Source organism: Eptatretus burgeri, chromosome 1 (genome assembly GCF_056783735.1).
Source record: "Eptatretus burgeri isolate ZD-2024b chromosome 1, Ebu_testis_v1, whole genome shotgun sequence".
In the NCBI taxonomy this organism is placed as follows: Eukaryota; Metazoa; Chordata; class Myxini; order Myxiniformes; family Myxinidae; genus Eptatretus; species Eptatretus burgeri.
In genome coordinates, this window is record NC_140961.1 from 64004340 (window position 1) to 64010303 (window position 5964).

At 44.5% G+C, this 5964-nt stretch overlaps 1 long non-coding RNA gene across 1 annotated transcript in view; it reads right to left on the reverse strand.

Moving 5' to 3' along the window:
* Positions 1-4368, reverse strand: part of LOC147034604 (uncharacterized) — a 19206-nt gene extending 14838 nt beyond the window's left edge. Inside the window, exons 1-2 of the long non-coding RNA XR_015060298.1 lie at positions 4225-4368; positions 3861-4119 (exon numbers count right to left, since the gene is read on the reverse strand). This is a non-coding gene — a long non-coding RNA (uncharacterized LOC147034604). The remainder of the gene's footprint in view (positions 1-3860; positions 4120-4224) is intronic.
* Between the last annotated feature and the right edge of the window lie 1596 nt (positions 4369-5964).

The window sequence follows — 5964 nt, forward strand, 5'->3', positions numbered from 1 at the left end:
TACTGAGCTTGACAGTCTTTCTGGGGAGATAGCACATCACCTTCGGTCGCTCATTGAACAGCTCGAGCACTATTTCCCTGAGCTGGATGTGCAATCCTTTTCTGTGGTTCAGGACCCTTTCATGGCTCCACTGGACTCGATTGCTGATGAAGATGATACAGCACAGGAAGAGCTTGTACAGCTCCAGCAGGATTCAGGAGCGCAGGCTCTTGCGCGGACAAATTCGTTGTCGATAATCTGGTGCAAAATGCTGCAGTCATACGGCTGTCCCTGTCACGGTGCGCCACGTCACGGTGCGCCAAAACCCTGTCATGGTGCGCCATTAGGGTTCTCATGCCATATCCTTAATCATAATTTTATGAGCAGTCATTCTCCACCATGGTGGTGATTAAAACAAAGTACAGAAATCGCCTAGAAATGGAGCATGATATGATCCTGGCATTGTCATCTACTTCTCCACGAATAGAGAAGTTGGTTTCTGAAAAACAGGCTCATCCTTCTCACTAAAAAAATATATATCCAAATGTCATTGGGACTAAACTTCTGAAACATTCAACTGTACTATTTGGATACTGTCGGCTATTCTCCGTTTACTTATCTATGAAAACATGACGATGGTGAATAAAGTAAACAGTAAATGTTCTTGTGTCATATGAAATCTTATCTTATATATTATGAATTGGGTTTTAAATATTTTGGGTCGCGCGATGTAGAGGGGTTCTGAAATTAGGTCGGCACTAAAAAAAAAATTGAAAACCACTGATCTAGTATGTACTGGTAAATTAGTCTGAGGCAATTGCTTCAAAACAAGGAACAGCATAATGATTACAGATGAGTATGTCGAAATGGAACGCCATGTAGCTTTCAGTAAATGAAGGTTACCTGATGGCTGAGAACACTCAGAAATGCTTATCTATCATTTTGCTTTTTGACAGAATCTTCAATCTTTTAATCCCCACCATTGTACTGTTGTTGCAGTTATGGAAAAGACCCCATGGTGACATATTCAACCCAAGGTACCCTCAGTTAGATATGTCATTAGTAACTGTGTTTAGTCAGGTTACCTTCCCCTTCCGAAACTCTTTCTATCGAGTGCAGCCTGTGGCTGCTGGTTGCATCATTGGTTGGGACATGGCTCTGCCGCTGATGCAGTACACTGTGGTGCCCTTCCCAGTATACTGGTGCTTATTTTGCGGACCTCGGAAGGATGACAGGCTGAGTGAACCTCCTGGTGTATATTAATTCAGCGGCCAACGGGGCTGGAACTCAGGACCCTAGGATCCCAACCTGCCACCCGAACCAGTAAGCCAATGCCAGACTTCCCTTCTGAAACGGGACGGGGAAAATGTGTTATTTGTGTTTCGCAGGTTCTATCCCCTTTGTAATTTCCCACCTTCTTGGAATCCCCCTCTACATCTATCAATCCATCACAATCCCTCATTCTTTCCCTCTCAAACTCGATACTGTCTTTATAAAACGCCTCTTCATTTAATCCATTTCAATCGTTCCCATCTTCAATCCATTTGAATCCTTTTCCCATCCTTCTTCCCCCTGCACCTTCCAACAGTGAAAATCATGCACACAATGCAACATGTCTTACAGCCCACACATTACATTACAGAACATAATAAAAACATATTACAAGGTAATTCCTGTTTTGGCTGCAAAACCGACAATGTACGCTGCTGTAGCACCAAGACCAACCCTCCGAAAAGCGACTGGGGAATCTGCATGCGAATGCCAGATGCAGACTGATTCTCTGAAAAGCCATGGGACATGCACACCAATGGGGAAGCAGCAAGCAGGGGTCGGAGAGTGTTGAAGTGACCTTTCCCCCCACCCTCTTCCCCACCCCCCAAAAGTCCTGCCATTCCCAAGACCAATATAAGTCAGAACACACTTAAGTTCTGTGGCTGACTGGTGAACCAGGGACCTGAATGAGAACCATAACTGCTTTCCTGTTTTGAGCTGAGGGATGGAGCGAGACATATCATGCTGGGGCGAGGCTCCAAGAGTGGTCAGCGGTACAAGCTCCTTGGGGTGCAGTGGCCTAATACTTATAAATAGATACAGGTTGGGAAGTCAAGAGCGTGATTCCCCAGCCATAGCTGAATCACCTGTAAGGTAACATGATAGTTGGGTGCAAGGACCCTGCTAAATTTTGATGCCTCAACCAGCATCTGCAGTTGCTCACCACATCACACAATTAAAAAGTTTCATCGCATCTACCATCTGCTGCGTAAAACTTTAGCAACCACCAACATCCCCCACAAACAATGGGCAGACTACTCACCCCTCCCACAGATATCCACAATTCCCGCATGACTACTTATGTGCAGCGTGTCCTGGGTCTCAATCATTCTTCTAATCCCGCTAAATTAACCAGCAATTTGCCACTCGCTCTGCTTATTCCACTCATCGGTAAAACATGGCTCCCAAGCACAAGACCAGTGCCGGAGATGCATCGACTGCCAAGAGAAAGAAGAGAGTGATGAGCCTGAGCAACAAAGTGGAGCTGCTGGACCGGCTGTCGAGATAACAAAGTGTGGCCTCTGTGTGCATACTGAATGGAGTAAAAGTAAAGGATTCCACCGTTCGCTACATATGGAAGAACGAGAAGGCGATTCAAGAAAGTGCTGCAGCAAGTGCTGTACCGAGCACCAAGCACATGCTGTCTTTGTTTTGGAGGGCCAACAGGAAGGCATGGGTGACGGCAGCAAATTTTATGGACTCGTTACACAACTGTTTCGTCCCTCAGGTGGAGAGGTACCTGGTGGGGAAAAAAAACAACCTTGCCTTCAAGGTTCTCCTGCTTATTGATAATGCTCCTCATCACCCCGGGGACCTGAGGATTGCTCACTCAAGCATCGAGGTGATCTTCTTGCCACACAACACTCCCTCCCCAATCCAGCTGCTCGACCAAGGGGTAATCTCGACTTTCAAAACCTATTATACCAACCGCACCTTTCGCCATAGCCTACTGCATCGGCGCAATCATCAAAGAGTCACTGGATGAGGTGAGAGCCTCCACCATCAATGACTATTGGCACAACTTGTGGCCATCAGCAGTGAAGAACTCGAGAGGCTTTCCTGACAACATGGAGGAGAGGCATGAAATTGTCGGGTTGGCACGGTAGGTGGGAGAGGAAGGCTTTGACGACATGGAGCCTGAGGATTTGGATCCTTTTATCACCTCGCATGCCAAATAGCTCACCGAAGAGAAGTTGGAAGGCATTACCCAGGTTTTTGAGGAGGAGGAGGAAGCAGGCAGCGATGTGGAAGAAAGAGTGTCGAGGTCCGCACTCAAGATCAGGTTCCTGTGTGAGGTGCTGCAGGACATGCGTCATTTACCAAGAAGCTGTTAGATGCTGATCCAGTTATGGAGCATTGCCTCAAGTTTAAGAGGGGGTTGGATGACGTGATGCTCCCATAAAAGGAGCTGCATCGGAACCTGCAGTAATCTGCCAGGCAGCTCACGATCACCCATTTTTTTCCACCCTGGTCTGTCCACCTTAGGAGCATCAGCACCCTCATCTGCCTCTCCTGCACCCTTTCTGGTGAACGACTCATCAGGACCCTCACCTGCTTCACGCCTCTCAGGGGCGGTTAACAACATTCCTTTCGGTGCACGACTAATCAACCACCCTCACCTGCCTGGTCTTCTGATGACTCCACTAAGTACATTGAATTTTGAATCATCATCATCATCATCATCAGTCTAGTATGCATTTATGAATGATGACAATGTGTAGTTCATTGGAACTGATGAGACCATTTCAGAAGATTTTGCCAATGTTAAGTGTGCAGCATTTAGCATGGTATGTAAAAAGGACAAGTGCAGGAAGAAAACAGTGAGTTACCATATTGCCTTTTCCATTGTTGTGAAATATGTTCAGAGCACCATCATCGCTGGTATTCAAGAATATAGTCTTTATCGCTTCTCAACATCTTACTCGAATTGATGAATGCTTGAACATTTTGTTGGAGTGCAGTAAGAGTTTCAGTAATTACGAGCCGTGGAATTTGCAGTCAAAACTGATAGATCTCTTCAAAGACGACATTGTCTTTAAGATGAAAGTAAGAAAGAAGTTGACATCATCACGTCTGCCAATAAACAGTCTGAATGGAGGGAAGGACAAGCAGTACAAACAGTTCAACACATCAGAGAACAAGTCTGATAAGCTTGTCACCAACATGAAAGGTGTAGCAAAGAGCATAGTATACCTGTTCGGCAGAAGAATTGCAGCTGTCTTGTTTAAAAAAAACAATCCCGGTAGATCAAAAAGTCTTGAACAAGAAAAGAAAATATTGCAAAGCAATGCCCCAGTCGCTGGATTGCTCTCTTCAGCTTGCTTAATAACAGCTCTCTTGCAGTTTATGGTTACTGAATAGGAGTACAGTACGGGTATAAGATACAAACTGTGAAATTTTGTTTCAATGAAAAACTCAAGTATACCCTTGAAGAAAATTGTTTTCATGCAGGGTGAAAGATGGGCTTGTGCTCAGAAACGAGGGCAGGGCTCTGATGAGCAAGCATGTAGAAATTGACACAAGAGTCTCGCAGCACAAAGCACATTTCCCAGGGGAATGAGTATGGGAAGATTCATATGGTTGCGATGGAAGATGATAATATTCTTGTCATTCTATTGACAGGTGGGTGACAACCGGATATTGTATCATATGCAAGCCTGGATAAAAAGATGAAATTGCATATGGATAGTGACCATCCATGGAATAATGCAAGAAATATATCCCGCTTGTCTATGAAGTAAGGGGGGAAATTTGAGTCAGTAATGCCAGGCCTACTTGCACCGGCAGGATTGGACTATTGCCCAGCTTTCATGGGAAAGGAGAGGGCATGACTTTTGGCATTAATTAAAAACAAAAAGGAGTTCAGAGGAGCATTTGGAAAATTCGGATGTTAAAACTTTGCTTTCAAAAATGAAGAACCGATCAAAATGTTTGTGTTTACTGTTTCTGGAATGAAAGGAAGGAGTGTTAACCTCACCCATTACAAAATCTTTCATGATATGTGTACCAACCAAATGGCAGACACACCTTGATGAAAGGTCAGGTTCGCTGAAACTGTGCAAATTAACTCTGAAGTGACACATATTGCTTGCGAGGTTTCATTGAGTGTATTGAATCATGGGTATGAACCAAGAGCTGTAAAAGCGTTTCCATACAGGAGCCCATCTCATCCAGTGCAAGTCGGAAATGAAAGAGTTATTAAGGAAATTCCTATTCCCCCTGTTCTCTCTGTGCCTTTAATTTAAACGATTTAGTTCATCAAACATCATCATCCATCCATCCATCCATCAGGACCAACAGCAGTCTCCTGGGCTATTGGGCACAATCCTGGATGGGTCACGACTCCAACACAGTATACCAGCAAGCTGGTACTCATTTTTTCCGATCTCAGAAGGTTGACAGGCAGAGTCAACCCCACCTGGTATTAATTCAACAGCCAAGCAGGATTTGAACTCAGGATCCCTAGATCCCAAACCCACCACCCTCACCATTAAGCCAACACCAGGCATTAAACATTATCATGAAGTAATATCAAAAAGCTTGAAGTTCTGAAAAATATATAGAAAGATGACCAGATTTGTTTGTGAAAGCAAGGTAATCTCAAACAATTTTGTGGCTGGGATTTCAAAGAAGCTGCAGGTCACCAAGTTGCAGTCATTCAGCCATCACCATCAACAAACAGGGTCGACATCTCAACATATTTTCCACGTGTGATGTAACCAAATTACCAAAGAGTCAATTTCCATATTACTACCTCCGCCACCAAAGGTGGATGGAGGTTATGTTTTCACCTCTGTCTGTTTGTTTGTTACTTGCAAAATCGAAGATCCACAAGTATATTGGTTGGCCTGGTCCATGACTCTCTGTCTGTTTGTCTGTATGTCAACCGCATACATGTCACAATTTTAAACCGATCTTTACGAAACTCCACGA